At 33.6% G+C, this 15535-nt stretch overlaps 2 pseudogenes; one reads left to right on the top strand and one right to left on the bottom strand.

Moving 5' to 3' along the window:
* The first annotated feature begins 9792 nt into the window (after positions 1-9792).
* Positions 9793-15207, top strand: LOC150025930 (uncharacterized; annotated as a pseudogene).
* Positions 10352-10457, bottom strand: LOC137830780 (small nucleolar RNA R71; annotated as a pseudogene).
* Positions 15208-15535: the final 328 nt, after the last annotated feature.

Genomic DNA, 15535 nt, shown 5'->3' with positions numbered 1-15535 from the left:
CCAATATGTGTCCTTCTAGATGGTCCTCCATCATTAAGGCACTACCAATTGTCAAACACTTTTCTTGGAGGGTCATACTAAACAGGGTAGCCACAAGGGACAACTTATGTCGTAGGGGAATTATGACTGGTGGCAATGTGTGTTATGTGTGGAAATGCAAAGGAAACTGTCAGCCATATGCTATTCAACTCTACAATTCCTAACCATATATGGTATATATGATACAAGGGGATCGAGGTAAACATATCTTTACATAACCAACCACAACACTACTTTCAACAATTTAGCTTATTAGACCTCAATCTCAAAGGAAACACTGTACGAAAATGTATGTGGATAACAATTGTGTGGACAATATTAAATTAAAGAAATGATATAATCTTTAATAATGAAAAACTTGTGCAGAGGAGATACTTGTGTTAACTGAAATAATCTTCAATAATAAAAAACTTGATGCAAAGAAGGTCCTTGCATTAACTCAAATAAAAGTATGGACATAGATTACAAATAAATATCCAAAAAAAACTAGTTTGACATACTCAAACTGGTATTTGAATCCATAAGTATGTATAACATTTATGGTCCGTTCGTAATGGTATGAGATATTTGTCTCCCTATGTTTTTATTCTTATAATGTTGTTTAGGTGGCTAAGATATATGATATGTACATATTAGGGGAATGAAATAATACAGTCATTGTGTGCCTTCTAACAGGGGTATTCTTTAACTATGGATAATTCATAATTGTTTGATGTATGTTATTTTCTTTTTTCAGGCTACTTGTAGTAAAAAATTCTAAATTTTTTGTAGAATACTTATAGCATGGAGACCCCTATCAAACTACACAAAAGAATCTAACTAATATAGATTTGAGATTGTATGAAGGTGAAAGTGTTGGGAATGGATGAAGGAAGAAGTCACCAGAGACTAAGATATGCCTCATCTGAAGGAAGCATATTGGTCTTAAGTGCATGGATTTTTAGGTCATTATGTATAATCTTTTTGTTTGTTTCAAAATGGACCCATGTATAACTATAAACTTCTATCATTATGCTTGATATCCTAAGTCTGTAATTTGTTTGGACTTTGGCTTATTTAGAATGCGTTGCCTAGGGGTTAAATGTGCACATGTGACACTTATATCAGCTTAACATATACTCTGTTAAAATATACGAGCTTTAGGGAAAATGTATGAGATTCTATAGGGGTATGAATCATATTCTGATTTAAATTTTCATACTTATCATTCCTAATTGAAAACTCTAATAGAATTTGTAATGCGCATTCACATATAAAAAATACAAATTTTAAAAAAAATTGTTAGCTCCTCCTTAAAACAATGTTTATATTTTAATCATACATCACTATAACATTGAAATAATTTAACATTGAAAAATGATGGTTGAACAACAACAAATGAGTTGCTCCAGCATACAACCACCCATGTGGCTAAAATAATAATATTTTATTTCTTTTGTGGGGCCTACGAAAATATTCTGGAAGGATTTAAAATTTGGGTGCTTAGGTTACATTGTAAATTTAGGTTAAACAAAATTGAGGCTTAATTCGTTCTCTTCCACGTTCTTCTTATTTCTTACTTCACTTATCCACTGTCGTGGTCTTCTCCTCCAACATCCTCTTGCACCTTCTCCTCAAGCTTTCTCTTCCACCTTCTCTTCTAGCATGCGTCGTTGTCGTGGGTGTTTGTAAGGGGGATCAATGCATCTTTTTTCACGGTAGTTGGGTGACACTATTGGTGACCAAAGGTAATACATTTTCTATTCATTGGTTTATTAAGTGAAACATTGATCTTGTGTGATTTTTGTTGGGTGATCCCTGTTATTTGCATTGTGGTGACCCTTGTATGACCGAAAGTCAATTTCTTGCACACACACTTAAGACAATATATTTTCGTATTTCATGTTAGGGGTTACTTGGCGGATTTGTATTTCAGTGTTATTGTAGTATTTTATTTGATAGTAGTATGTTAGGATACAAAAAGAAGAGGAATTGGTTAGAATTAGAACATATAATTAATGTGATCATAGTTGTCTGTGTTTACTATTTTTTTTTCTGGAGTATGACTTTATTTTTTTTGTAGAATATATTGTTAAAAGTATATATTTTCGTGTACTTAGGTTGTGTAAGTATTTATGGTTTTTTAGTATTTTTTTTCTCTCCTAAAAAGACCTTTTTTGAAGCTATGATATTGTGAATTCAGTCACTATTAAGTATATAGACAAAGACAAAGGTCACTACATACTCATATTGTAGATAGATAATCTTGTGAGTGATTATTGCATATATGTGTCTTGGTGTATAAATAATGCAAAGTCTTTCTTTGGAGTGTTAGGTTGATCCGGTACCAAATTTTTAAGGAAAATATTTAATCATGACATGGATAAAAAAAGGTAAAAAGAGCACGTTATTTTTTGTGTTGGTTGGGGTGGGGCATGAGGTGGGGAAAAATGAGTTAAATGAGGTGTTTAGAGGTCATGAGTGTATGACAGTGTCAAGTAACCACAAAATTCACTCAACTTAGAGAGTGACAGTATGTGGTGACCATAGTAGGAATATGTGGTGACCCACATTGCTCTTCCTGCACAAACCTAGGGAAACTTTTTCTGGAAATGTCAAGTGAGTGTTCTAGTTGGTTGAGTTGGGGCATGAGGTGGGGAGAAAGTGAGTTAAATTTTAGAGGTTGATGACTTTTTACAGCAAGTGCTATGCGTTGTCAGAAGTAATAATTTGTCCCTAAGAACGGATATCGATTCCACAAGGAACAATTGAATATTCAAGTAAAAGGTTCGCTAAATATAAAAAACATAATAATAAAAGCTGGTTTGAGGATTGTTATGATGGAAAAAATTAACAAGAAAACAATTCAAAGAGTGTTTGCTCCAATTAGAAAAATAGGGATTATGTTTCATCTTTCTCACTCTCACGTATTTTGATTAGCATGTTAATATTAAGTTCTTTGATTGAAATTGATGCCCGTAGAAAATTCATTTATATCGATTTCTCGCATATAAAATTCTTAAGAATGTTCCCTAAATATCAATTTATCGCATATTTATAAAAACAACTTAGAATCACACTCAAATGTTAATGACAATTAACATTTCAAAAGTCTATTTCTAACACTCAAATATGTTAAGTATTTTGTTTAGATCAGAACCCGAAAAATACCTCTCAGTCAGATTTAAGATTCTCAAAATGTCACAACGGTTTATAAGTAAAACAACAATACCAATAATCGATCAAGAACAGAATATTAAATATTTAAATATCACCTCAATACATAAGAGTTTGAACAGATTACTCTCAATCCCAAAGGGTAGAATTAGCCACGCCTACTTCTAGCACCTTCCATTCTCCCAATTGGTTACAATTCTCTCAATGGTGTTTTCCTCTCAATGTTGCACACTAGGGTTCTGTCTCTAGCCCCCTATTTAACCTAATTTTCTAGGGTTAGGTGACTTCCTGTGTCGCGCTTATGGGTTTAATGATAAAAATATAAAAATAGCCCAATTAATCTGACACATTCTCGCTACTGAGTTGGACTTTTTTTTTTCTCTCTTTTGTGCGTTTTGGGCCTTCCAGCTTTCTCCATTTAGCATATATCATTCTTCTTTAGTCAAAATCTCCATTCTTGTTGATAAAATGCTCATATTCAATTAAAGATCATAAAAATGTATAAATTCATAAATTAGGGATTATTTTGTATGTAAATTAGCAATTAATAAGTGCCTATATTTTAATATGAAATATTACTTAAATTAGACACTTATCATGACACTTGTCATCTTGTTGGTTTAAGCCTCATATCTTGGCATAACAAGAAGCAAGCTTGTGCGTGGCCCTCCCAACTACAGAAGCTGAGTATATAGTTGTTGGTAGCTCTTGTGCTCAAATCCTTTAGATCAAACAGAAGCTAGAAGATTTTCGATTGAAGGTCAACAATGTGCCTTTGCTTTGTGATAACACAAGTGCTATCAACCTCACTAAAAATCATATTCAACATTCAAGAACTAAGCACATTGAGATCTGTCACCACTTTATAAGGGATCATGTGAGCAATGAGGATTGTGAAATTCAGTTTATTAAAACTTATCAGCAACTTGCAAATATCTTCACTAAGTCACTGCCTAGGGAAAGGTTTTTCTTCTTAAGAAATGAGTTGGGTATCCTTGATTCTCAAAATCTTTCCTAATTCTTTTTTATCCTTTCTGTTATTATATTTGTGAAGAGAAATAGGGGGAGAATTTGTGGTTTATCTGTTGTAACCTCTGCACCCTTTAGTGTGTTTAATCTGCTTTGAATTGCTGTTGTCACACTATTTTGCCACTATTTTCTGGTTTTCTGCATATGTATGTGCAAATCTGTGTGTGTCCTTTTAAGTTTGGTTTATCCTGCTGTTATGTATGCTTTGTATATGCACAAATTCTATTTTGCAAGATCTATCAAATTTAAATGCTACAAGACAAGCAAACCAGGGATTTGTCTTCATCAAATAGGGGGAGATTGTTGAACAAGGTGCTTTGATGTGACAAAATCCAAGATGAATTCTTGAAGACTTTGTTGTTGGTTTTTTGTGTGTGTCTAGTAGTCTTTGAATTGTTAATTCACTCTTTAAGATGATCCCAAGTTAATTGAATCTTAATCTTTTTGAAAAGATGAATTTTCTAATAAGTGTGAAATTTCAACCTGTTGAAATGTCGATTCAACCGGTTATTTGACACTTAGTGGCTTTTAAAATGAGTTTGAAAAGCTTGAATTTGTTTTGACTTTGTTGTCAAACAGATTCAACCGGTTGTTTCGAGAAATCAACTGGTTGTTGTTCTAAAAACCTTAACAAAATTCTGTTAAGTGGTTTTAATCTGTCTTAAATGATTCCAACAACTTTTGTTTTTTTTATTTAACTACTTTGACCATTTGATTGGAGTATAAAAATGTTGTTTTATGCTTCTATGCATTAATTAAGAAAGAGAGATTAATGAAAAACAATTTTCAAGATTTCAAATAACTTTTGGATCAGCTCAAGTGTGAAATAGGATTGGGTCTTGTAATTCTGAAGTTTAATCTTTGATTTACCCAGGTGTATTTTATTCTCTTATTCCTTGAACATTATATTTCTGTGTGTTCTGGTGTGGTGCAATTTTAGAAGGTGTTTCCGAAAACTGTGTGGTTTGCCAAAAGTGGTGTGTGTTATTGAGGGGTTCAAGATCATCACTTTTGGTGTGTGGTTTGTAATCTAGGTTTGATTATATAGTGAATTCTTAGTGGTTAGCTGAGGACTATATGTAGCTCTTGATTAAGAGTGAACCAATATAAACATCTTGTGTGAATCTCTTTATCCCTACACTCACTAAACTATTTCAACTTTGTTTTTCAAATTTGCTAATGTAAACAACTGCTTGTTTCGTGAAAACAACAGGTTGATGTTTTGGAATCAAGTTTAGAAATAGTTTTCTATTTGGTTGAAGAGATTTTCAATTGATTAATTCTTCATAACTTTTCACTCTACCTTCAATACTTGCGAAAATCTTTCAAAAACAATTCACCCCCCTTTTGTTGAAGGCCTTTAATTCTAATACAATGTCTAAGAAACAAGCAGAAGTACATAGTCTAATAAGCAAGGTCAAATTACTATTGTGAAGGAAATTCGTCCAACATTGGCGGCGTAGCGCGTGATCTTAACCATCATGAACATTTTCATGATTTTCTTCCAAATGTGCTGCGAAAACAGTTTCGTCACCAGGCCATTGAACCAAACAGTCAAATTCTTCAGCGTTAGGCAACACCGATGTGTTTTGACTCGAGTGATGTAAAGCATATGAGTGGTAGGACCCATTGAGGCTGACCATTGTTTTGGTTTGTTGTTGTTGAGCATGTTTCATGTGAGACTCTAAATTTTTTCATGTAATCAAACATACTCATGTAAGAAACAATGGGTGATTGCAATTGGTTTATTGGGTGTACCACTGCTTCGCCCTGACGTTCTTAACTCTGTTGTCTTTGTGATTGTTGTTGGTCATTGTTTTAGCAGTTTCTCTCTATGATTTTTTTGTCAATTGGAGGTTTGATTCTTGCGAAAAGATTTAATTGTATACCATTTGCTGCACATAAGGAAGTAATAAGAGACGGAAACCCCAAGCCTTTTCGATGATTAGGATTTGTCCCACCTTGTTGCAGCACAAAGTGATGAATAGAATTAGATATCAGGGTTACGATGTCGACATCATAGTGTTTGAGTATACAAAGCACAATATAGCACCTTCCCATATTAAGGTTTGAACTGTGCTTGTTTGGGACAATATTAGACAATAAGAAAGTTGTCCATATATGAATCAAATTTGTCATACTCGACCGAATAATTTTGAGTGACTTTCCATTGTTATTAGTCTCATACGTCCGACCAGGAACGCATAATACCTCTAATGTTTTCCTGTCACTGAACCAAGTAAAGTTAGTTCCCTGTTTGAGTCTATCATATGTACATAACTCACCTTCATCTAGTTCTAGGTGATTTCCCAAAAACTCATTCATGGTATTCCTATCGTATGGAATCCACTTGCCTCTTACTTTGGATCTGAGGTCTGTCTCACCCTTTTTCGCAAGCCACGCATTGGCATAAAATTCAAGAACAACGTCTAGATCGTATTTGTCAATTGACATAGCTAGTCGTTCACATTTCCTCCACGTTAGTTCTTTAGCGAAATAACAATATTGTCTTACCTTTAGTTGAACTTGTCTTTATGGAATAATCGTCCAATGCTTTATGGCTTCATATCGTTCCTTGCAGATGTCATCCCTAAACAATTTATTTCGAAATTATTCCCGAGTGGTTCCACCATTGGTTGCTTTCCTTGAGCGTTTGAAACCTTGTCTCTGTGACAAGTTTTTTCATCAATGAGTGTATAATTTCCCACATACACAACATAAGAAACACATAAGCAATATATCAAACACTTAGTGTGCATTTAAAATTGTCACATATCAAGAATTATTGAACATGTCAGTTGCAAATCCATGTCCAACTCCCTCAAATGATTCCTGAACGAATACATTTTACAGCTCTTCATTGGATGCAAATAAGTCAACAATAACATGTTCATGCTCACAACAAATACCAAAATAAATGAATTTTTTTTAACTATTCTACATTTAATATAAATTTCAATGTACTGTACAAACCACATTTTATTTTAGCCCAGAAGCAATTTCAATGTCACCCAGCCTAACATCCATCTAATGTATAATACGAGGATATCTATTTCCAATCCTCATCACCTAACGCTTGTAAGAGAACAATTGTTCAAGAGCTCATATCTACACAATTCATGTCATAAATTAATGTCACTAACCACAAAATGGATGGAAAATCATTACAATACTAACTAAACTTTTAAATTACCTGCACCAAGTATACACAACCACCAAGATGGATATATGTCAAATTACTTTTCCACCTCATACATATTGAAGCAGAACAAAACATCTTAACCAAAAAGTCATAAACTAAACCTACCCAATTGGCCCAAATCATCCACAACACTACACAACCCACTAGGAACTAAACTCATTCTGCTTGGAAATAAAAATTATGACATTACTAACAAAATGTACAGCCTGCAAAAGTCCTCTATGGAACATTGGTTGCGATGTTTAACAATTTCATCATAAATCATTTTCACAGATACATCAGTTGTTTGGAAAAAACTCATACTCTTACAATTCTTTTCTATTTTTGCTAAGTTTAATTTCTCTCCCACAACTCTAAGACCTATACCTAAACAAACATCTAACACAGTGAACAAGAAAAGTGTAGACCTGACTACAAAACCATCACTCCTCTCCATCCACCTATTACATAATGTTGAAAAAGAGCATTGATGATTCCAAATCTCCATGGATTGCTTGAAGGCTATTTTTAGCTTAGTTGGGTGTGTTTTGGGGTAGTTTGAATTTGTTAAATCACTCTTAGTTTGAATCCAAAGTTGGTTTAATTCAAATCTTTTTAAAAAGAGTGTTTTATGAAGAAGTAGAAAAACAAGCAGTTGTTTTATTGTTTCAATTAGTTGTTTCATACTTAAGATTATTTAAACTGGTTTTGACAGATTTAAATTTGGTTGACTTTGCTATCAAACCAATTCAATCGGTTATTTCGACAAAACAACCGACTTTTTTTTAACTGCCTTAACAGAATTTTGTTAAATCTACTTTAAATGATTTGAAAGTGATTTGTCTTTTATAATAAATGTTTTCAACTACTAATTGGACTATAAATGTTCTATTATACGCTCCTAGCAAATTACTGATAAGTGCCAATGTGTAGTTTCTTTGATTGAGAAAATTGAACACTTTGGAACTTAATTGTTGCTTAATGTAAGAAAATTACCTTAATCTGAGAATTATTGAATCTGATTATTGATTTTGAACCAAGAAACAAATGAAGAAATTTAATCTCAATTTTTGTGTAAATTGCAGATGAATATGAAGCATTGAAAGAAAGAAAGCAAAAACTTAATTGGATCACAAGAGGATTTAGCTCAAGCTAGAAGATTAAGCTCAAGCTAAATTTGTCCAGAGTTGATTAAAGGTGCAGTACTAATCTAGCCCAGGCTAGAATTGCTAGCTCAAGCTAAAACTGTCCAGAGTTGATTAAAGGTGCAGTACTGATCTAGCCCAGGCTAGAATCGTTAGCTCAAGCTAAAAATGCACCGAAAGATCTAGCTTAAGCTCAATTGGCTAGCTTGAGCTAAAGTTGATTATATAAATTTTGAAACACAACTCAAAAGAAAGTGGTGGGAGAAAGATTGGAATTTTATAGAGAGATATTAGTGAGAGAAAAAGAAGAAACCTTTGTTCTTAGGAGAAGAACGTGCTCAGATCAGCCCTTCTTATGCAATCCAGATCAAGAATAAAGATTGGAGGAGCTGTCATGAGTGGCTAAGTTCTTTCTAACATGTGATTGAATGTAATTTACTTTGATCAAATGTATTCTTGGTGATATATAATATTCTCTTTTCTACTTGTTCTTGATATTTCCATTTCATGCTTATTGTTTGATTCTATATGATCAATGGAGTCTTGATTTTGATCCTTAAATTTAACTGGAAAGTACCTTTAAGGATCTGAAATAGACGAAAATACTTGATAACTTGTAATGCTAGGAATAGGTTCCATGTTATTGATTGCATCATAATTTTGTTCCTAAAGTTGGATGATTTTTTAAATATCCGAGGAATCAATGTTTGAGAAATTATCTTATGAATTTCATCTGTGAGGAATCAAGGTGAATGGCTCTAAATTAAGCATCAAGAATAAGTAGTTTTGAGTATTATGTATTGTATTATTCCAAAATACAGATGATTGAGATAAACGCAATTCAACCCCAAGTATCTTTCTCTATAATTGATAAGTTTGTTTTGTTTTGGTTGAATCAAACCCTAAATCTCCGAGTTACTTCTGAAATCTTTAATTTGGTTATGTTCTCAAAATTATTTTCTATACTTAATGAGTTTTATAACAGATTATCTTAATTAGAATTGTTCCATGTGGGTTTGACATTCGTACTTTAAAGAGTATTATATTACAGTTGATTCGGTAAACTTACCGAGAAAATATCAACAAGTTTTTGGCGCCGTTGCCAGGGAACAATTTCTTTTAAGAATTTCTGAAGTATAACTTATTAAGTATTGTGAATAGTTTGTTTTCTTTGTGAATAGACACTTGTTTAGATCTTATTCTTTTACCTGTGTTAATCCTTGCTTGAGTTGTTTTAGATACATGCTATTAAGAGGACAGGTTCCGGAAGATCAATTGGAATTTAATCCAGAAATTGAGAAGACGACTAGAAAAAATCAAAGCAAGAAGAGTGAAGAAAAGAAGAAGCAAGGACAAGCAAAAGGAGAATCTTTCAACACTCTCAACTCACACAATCAAACAGAGTTCCAAATGGCTAATAATAAACAAAATCCACCAAGAAGAACACTGGGAGACTATGCTATGCAACAAGGACCAAGGCATTTATCCAACATAGCCATACCTCCTGCCAGCAAATCATTAGAAATGAAGCCAACTTTTCTTACCTTAATCAGCACTCATCAATTCACTGGAATGGATCATGAAGACCCTTATACTCATCTATCCACATTCTATGAGTTAGTTAGGACCATGGGCTTCGAGGAAAATGATATTGAATATGTTTATTTGCGTCTATTTCCTTTCTTACTTGCAGGCAAAGCAAAAGAATGGTTGAAGTCGCATCCAAACCAGAGTCTAAGTAGCTGGAATGATGTAGAAGAGAAATTCCTACACAGATTCTTCCCACTCTCTCGATATATCAAGGCTAAGTATGATATCTCCACATTCAGGAAAGGGCCAGATGAACCTTTTTGTGAAGCTTGGGAATGCTTTAAAGTGATGTTAAGAAGATGTCCTAATCATGGCTTTGAGGATATTGCTCAGTTGAACATATTCCATAATGGTTTGAGGCCTGATACTAAAATGATCTTGGATGCTGCAGCAGGAGGTACAATGATGAGTGTTGATGTAGAGCAAGCTACAAGAATCATTGATGCCTTAGCTTCAACAGATTACCAAGCTCAAGACGACAGATATACAGTGCAAAAGAAAGGGGTGCTAGATCTTAGTACTTCGGATGCTATTTTAGCACAAAATAAAATTTTGACTCAGCAAATTGAGGCATTAACCAAACAAATGTCAAAATTGCCTCAACAATTACATGCAGTAAATTGTCCTTCAATTCAGAATCAAGCTTTGAAGTGTGATTTTTGTGGGGGAGATCATTTTAATGGCCAATGCTCTTACCAAAATCCATAAGAGGAAGAAGTTCAGTATATGAATAATCAAGGAAGAGAAGATGGCTTTGCATCTAACTATCCAAATAACATGGCTCAAGGATGGAGGAATAATCCAAATTAAGGATTTGGGTGGAAGCTAGAGGCTGGATCATCTAACAGACAAATTCCTTATCAGCAACAACCACATTATCCTTCCGTTCATGAGAGAACATCCAACTTGGAGGATACTTTTGAGAAGTTCATGCAAGCCTCTCTATCCAATCAGAAAAATACTGAAGCATCAATAAGAAATTTAGAGACACAGGTGGGGCAGTTAGCTGATAATCAAGGTAGTTAATTTTCAACCAATACACAAACCAATCCCAAGGAGCATTGCAAGTCTATCACCACCAGAAGTGGGAAAGTTATAGGAAAAGGAATTGGAGATAATTTAGTTGTTCAGGAGGAGGTTTTAAGTGAGAGAGAGAATAAAAAAGAACAAATTGAGTGTGAGGGAGGAGAAGGAATGAATAAGGAAGATATTATAGATATTGGAGAGAAAATAGAAAAAAATAAAAAAAAGTGAGAAACAAGAGAGGAGTGTCCCTATAAAAGATGTACCTTATCTACATGCTCCTACAAAGAAAGACAAAGAAAGACAATTTGCAAGATTTATGGATATTCTCAAAAGACTGCAAATTAACATTCCTTTTACTGAAGCTTTAGAGAAGATGCCTACATATGCTAAATTCATGAAGGAATTATTGACAAAGAAAAGAAAGTTCAATGACCAGGAAATAGTTGAATTAGAAGCTGGATGCAGTGCTATAATTCAAAAATCATTATCACAGAAATCCAGAGATCCTGGGAGTTTCACTTTGCCAGTTACCATAGGAAATCTAACTGTTGGAAAGGCATTATTGGATCTTGGAGCTAGTATTAATTTGATGCCTTTATCAATGCTGAAGAAAATTTGAGATGTAGAAGTGAGACCAACAAGAATGACTTTGCAGTTGACTGATAGATCAATCAAATATCCACATGAAATAGTTGAAGATTTGTTGGTAAAGGTGGATAAATTGCTCTTCCCAGTAGATTTTGTTGTTATGGATATTGAAGAAGATGCTGAAGTACCTTTGATATTGGGAAGACCATTTATGAAAATTGCCAAAGTTATAATTGATGTAGACAAAGGAAAATTAAAGGTTTGTGTTCAAGATGAAGAAGTAAGCTTCAATGTTTTTTAAGCAATTAAGTATTCAAATAATCAAAAAGAGGGTTTCAGAGTGGATGTGATTGATGATATTTGTTTTGAAACTCAAAAAAATTGTTTAACTGTTGAACCTTTAATGAAAGTTATCATGGGTAGTATTGAAGACATAGATGAAGGGGAAAGAAAAGAAATACAAGACTGTGTTGAAGAGTTAGATAAGGCTAAAGAGATTCTTTATGATGCTAGTCAAAAGCAAGATCTAATCAAAGAAGAAATTTCTCAACCTCTGAAGATAGAATTGAAACATCTACCAACTCATTTGAAATATGTTTTTTTGGCAGAAAATGGGGAGAAACTAGTCATTCTCAGCAACTATCTAACAACAGAAGAAGAAGAGGAAGTAGTGAAAGTGTTAAAGTCAAATAAAGGAGCAATAGGATGGACTCTATCTGATTTGAAAGGCATAAGTCCTTCTTATTGTATGCACAAAATTCACATGGAACAAGACTTCAAACCTGTAGCTCAACCTCAAAGACGCCTAAATCCCACTATGAAGGAAGTAGTAAAGAAAGAAGTTCAGAAGTTGTTGGAAGCAAGGATGATTTATCTTATATCAGATAGTGTCTGGGTCAGTCCTGTGCAAGTAGTTCCAAAGAAAGGTGGCATGACAGTAATTCATAATGACAAAAATGACTTAATTCCAACAAGAACAGTCACAGGTTGGAGGATGTGTATTGATTATGGAAAACTCAATCAAGTCACAAGAAAAGATCATTTTCCACTACCCTTCATGGATCAAATGCTGGAGAGATTGGCAGGCAAAGCTTATTACTGCTTTTTGGATGGTTATTCAGGTTATAATCAGATTGTTGTAAATCCAGAAGATCAAGAAAAGACTGCTTTCACATGTCCTTTTGGTATTTTTGCATATAGAAAGATGTCATTTGGACTGTGTAATGCTCCAACAACTTTTCAAAGATGCATGTTTGTTATTTTTGCAGATCTATTAGAAAAGGGCATTGAAGTTTTCATGGATGATTTTTTTGTTTATGGAGCTACTTTTAGTTCTTGTTTGAAGAATTTAGATACCGTACTAAAAGGGTGTGTGGAGACCAATCTTGTCCTCAATTGGGAAAAATGTCACTTTATGGTGAAAGAAGGTATAGTTTTAGGACACAAAATCTCTAGCAAAGGGACTGAAGTAGATAGAGCCAAAATTGAAGTTATTGAAAAGCTACCTCCACCGGTAAACATCAAAGGAATCATAAGTTTTCTGGGTCATGCTGGTTTTTACAGGAGATTCATCAAGGATTTTTCAAAGATTGCAAAACCTCTCTGCAATTTATTGAATAAGGATACTCCATTTAATTTTGATGAAAACTATTTAATTTCTTTTAAGAATTTAAAAGAAAAACTCATTTTTGCACCCATAATCACTGCACCTAATTGGCTTTATCATTTTGAACTGATGTGTGATGCTAGTGATTATGCAGTAGGAGCAGTATTGGGGCAAAGAAAAGAGAAATTTTTTCATGTGATACACTATGCAAGTAAAGTCTTAAATGATGCTCAAAGTAATTATACAACTACTGAAAAAGAATTGTTTGTTATAGTGTATGCACTTGAAAAATTTAGATCTTATCTTATTGGTTCTAAAGTGATTGTTTTTACTGACCATGCTGCAATTAGGTACTAGTTGACAAAATCAGATTCCAAGCTAAGACTAATAAGATGGATTCTTCTGCTGCAGGAATTTGATTTAGAAATAAAGGATAAAAAGGACAATGAAAACAATGTGGTAGATCACCTATCAAGACTTGCAAATGAAGAAGTAACTGCACTTGAATCAGAAGTGATGGATGAGTTTCCTGATGAAAAACTCCTTGTAATTCAAGAAAGGCCATGGTTTGCAGATTTGGCAAATTTTAAAGCTGCAGGAGTAGTTTCGGAAGATTTTGGATGGCATCAAAAGAAAAAGTTTTTCAAAGATGCTAATCACTATGTATGGGATGATCCTTATCTATTCAAAATTGGTGCAGATAACTTGATAAGGCGATGTGTTACAAGAAATGAAGCTAAAAATATTCTATGGCATTGTCAATTCACCATATGGAGGTCATTTAAATGGACAAAGGACAACAGCTAAAGTGTTACAATCTGGATTTTATTGCCAACTCTGTTCAAAGATGCACATGAACATGTTCAGAAGTGTGATAGTTGTCAAAGAACTGAAACTATTACAAGAAGGCATGAAATGCCATTGCAAAACATTTAAGAAATTGAAATATTTGATTGTTGGGGAATTGATTTTATAGGACCACTGCCATCATCATTCTCAAATGAATATATCTTACTGGCAGTTGAGTATGTCTCTAGATGGGTGGATGCAGCTGCAACTCAGAAAGCTGATGCCAAAACTATAATCAAATTTCTCAAGAGAAATATTTTCACCAGGTTTGGTACTCCTAGAGTTTTGATAAGTGATGGAGGTTCACATTTTTGTAATGCTCAACTTCAAAAGGTTTTAAAACACTATGAAGTTAGACATAAAGTAACAACGGCCTACCATCCTCAAACTAATGGTCAGGCAGAGGTTTCTAACAGAGAAATTAAGAAGATTTTGGAAAAAAACAGTATCTTCTTCCAGAAAGGATTGGTCTAACAAGCTTGAGGAAGCTCCCTGGGCTTATAGAACAACATTTAAAACACCTACATCTTTGTCTCCATTCCAATTGATATATGGTAAAGCATGTCATCTTCTAGTAGAACTAGAACACAAAGCATACTAGGCAATCAAGTTTTTAAACTTTGATCCTAAAGTTGCTGGAGAGAAGAGAAAAGTGCAACTTCATGAACTTGAAGAAATGATATTCAATGCTTACCAATCTTCAAAACTTTATAAAGATTGAGTCAAATTTTTATCATGACAGAAAAATTTTGAAAATAACTTTTGAACTAGGTCAATTGGTGTTGTTATTTAATTCCAGGTTGAGGCTTTTCCCTGGAAAACTCAAATCAAAATGGTCAGGACCATTCCAAGTCAAACAAGTAAAACCATATGGAGTAGTGGAATTGGAAGATCCTGTCTCAAAAAGAAGTTGGGTGGTTAATGGACAAAGATTGAAGCATTATTTTGGTGGTGAAGTTGAAATGAACACCACTATGATCCACTTCAATGATCCTTAAGTACATCAGGCGTCAAGCTATATGACGTTAAACGAGCGCTTGCTGGGAGGCAACCCAGTGTTTTGTTTTGAAATGTGTCTTTAATTTTTGTTTTGATTTAGTATTATGTTTTAATATTTGATGTTTTTAAAACCAGTTTGATATGTGAAATGGTCTTGTAGGTTTGAAATGTTTGGTGAAATGAATGGATGGAAGAAAACTTAGAAAAGTTTGAAACTTTTGGCAAAGACAAAATGAAAATTTTCAAGAAAATTTCATTGCAGGGTAATTTTAGCTTAAGCTAGAACCTTTAGCTTAAGCTAGATATGCAGAAAAATAAAGAAATTTT

Source organism: Phaseolus vulgaris, chromosome 7, assembly GCF_051622355.1.
Source record: "Phaseolus vulgaris cultivar YP4 chromosome 7, ASM5162235v1, whole genome shotgun sequence".
In the NCBI taxonomy this organism is placed as follows: domain Eukaryota; kingdom Viridiplantae; phylum Streptophyta; class Magnoliopsida; order Fabales; family Fabaceae; genus Phaseolus; species Phaseolus vulgaris.
Note: the sequence above shows the minus strand (reverse complement) of the source record. Positions and strands in the feature narration are given on the sequence as shown.